The 2,500-nt window shown below is 37.0% G+C and overlaps 1 protein-coding gene across 1 annotated transcript in view; it reads left to right on the forward strand.

Moving 5' to 3' along the window:
• LOC138867307 (neural cell adhesion molecule 2-like) overlaps nt 1–2,500 on the forward strand; it is a 105,971-nt gene that overhangs the window by 84,494 nt on the left and 18,977 nt on the right. The gene's annotated exons all lie outside the window — the stretch shown is intronic.

The raw sequence follows: 2,500 nt of genomic DNA on the forward strand, positions 1-2,500 counted from the left end.
AGAGGAAGAGAAAGAGGAGAGGAGGAATGAGGGAGAGGGAGAGGGAGAGAAAGAGGAGAAGCATTAATAAGGGAGAGGGAGAGAGCCGGGGAGATGTATAAGGGGGAGAGGGGGAGAGGGAGAGAGGGCAATGAGGGAGAGGAGAGAAAGAGGAGAGAGGGCAATGAGGGAGAGGGAGAGAAAGAGGAGAGAGGGCAATGAGGGAGAGGGGTGAAGGAAAGCGAAGGGGAGACGGGGGAGAAGGAGAGAAAGGAGAGAGGGGAAGAGGGAGAGAGAGAGAGGGGAGGAAGAGGAAATGAACAGGGAGAGAATTGTGCCAGGGGAGATAGACCGATAAAAGGGATAGGAAGAGGAGGAAGAAGATACAGAGAAAGGTAGGGGAGAGGGCATATGGATATTTTTCAGATTTTCCTTTTCCTCTCTTTCAACGGGGGGGGTGGGGGAGGTAAGAAAAGCATAAGTCAGTATATTTCCCATTTGCTATATTCCTTTTTTATCTCTTCTATTTCCATATATTCATCAGAGGCTAACAATTTTTGTTTCGAGGAAAAAAGGACATATATGATAATATTTTTTACAAGTTAACCAAAGAGGAAAAGGTATATACTCCAATGTTTATTTCCATCGTTTTTCTTTATAACGCTTGTCAGTACATATGTGTGTATGTACAAATACATGTATGGCTGTATATATAAATCAGTCTGTACAAACACACGCACGCAAACATGCATATATATATGAATAAATAAATATATATATATATATATATATATATATATATATATATATATATATATATATATATATATATATATATATATGTATGTATGTATGTATGTATATGAAAATATAACCCTTATTATTATTACAATCATCATTATCATTATCATTCTTTGAATGCTATTTTTTGTTATTATTATTAATATCATTATAATGATAATAATAACAATAATAATAATGGTGATATTGATTATGATGACAATACACAGGATACTAATGGAGCAAATGATTATAATGATAATGATGAAAATAATGAAGATTATAATGATGATGATAGTAATAATAGTAATAACAATAATGATAATAATAATAATAATAATAATAATAATAATAATAATAATAATAATAATAATAATAATAATAATAATAATAATATTAATAATGATAATAATAATTAAGATAATGATATAATAATGATGATGATGGTGATGATGATGATGATGATGATGATGATAATAATGATAATAATAATAACAATAATAAAAACAATAGTATAAAATAATAACATCATCAGTAATAATGCCAACAATAATTATATGATAACAAATAGCAATAAAATGAACGTTATAAAACGCTACCAAGCAGGTAGCCCAATAGGCAGCCTCGGCTAATGTTATATAAGAGACAAAGGACTGATAACACAAGGGGTTTAATAACAACACGCTGATGAGTCTGGCCCACTGGGTGTGTAATTAGAAGCCCCAGGGTTAGAGTCCACCATTATTGGGGTTTCCGAAATTTTGTTGTATTTTTTTTTTTTTTTTTGAGGGGGGTGGAGGGTGGAGGGGGTAGGGGGTGTTATTTTATTTGCGTTTGAGTGTTAGTTTTTTTTTTCTTTGGAGTTCTGAGTCGAGGGTTATTGGTATTTGTCGTCTGTTGTTGTTGGGGATGGGCTTGTGTGTGTGTGGTATCGTTGTTGTTGTTGTTGTTTTGTGTGTGTGTGTATGTGTGTGTGTGTGTGTGTTTAAGAGAGAGAGTTCTAAATGATGTTTAGATTTAAAAATTCGATGTGGTGGTTTTAACCCGCCGAAGAATAAAGTTGATGTTTTTTTGTATATGCAGCATGATTTTGTGAATATCATCAATACTGCAATAATTTCTTTTATCTTCATACCTATTTCTCTAATTTTATCATCATCCTCAGTGTTATCGGCATTTTCGGTATTGCCATTATCACCATTGTTTTAATCGTTATTATCATCATTAAGAGCAATATGAACATCAATATAGTTATTAGCAGCATTATCTATTCTAATCACCACAATAAATCTAATCGTTAACTGATATCATCATAATCACTATCATCAGTCACCATAAATGCAATATCTCACCATTCTCTTTTTTCTCCCATTTCCTCTCCCCTTTCTCTTTCCTGCCCCTCTTATTCTCTCTCACCCCCTTGGTGCTCTTCACCCTCCCTCCCTGTTCCTCTTACTCCCACTCCCCTCAATTCCCTCTTATCCTCCCTCCTTCTCCCTCTCCCTCTTCCCCTCCTCCTCCTCTTTCCCTTCCCCCTTCCCACCCCCTCACTCCCTCTCACCCTCCCACCCTCCCTTCCCTCTCCCCCTCACTTTCTCCTTCCTCCCTCCCACCCTCCATTTCTCCCCTTCCCTCTCACCCTCCCTTTTCACCCCTCTCACCCCATCCCACCCTTTCTCCTCCCTCCCTTCCACCCTTTCCCCTCCCACTCTTCCCCCCTTCCCCCCCTCTCCTCCTCCCT

The sequence above is a fragment of the Penaeus vannamei genome, chromosome 29 (assembly GCF_042767895.1).
Source record: "Penaeus vannamei isolate JL-2024 chromosome 29, ASM4276789v1, whole genome shotgun sequence".
NCBI classification, from domain to species: Eukaryota; Metazoa; Arthropoda; class Malacostraca; order Decapoda; family Penaeidae; genus Penaeus; species Penaeus vannamei.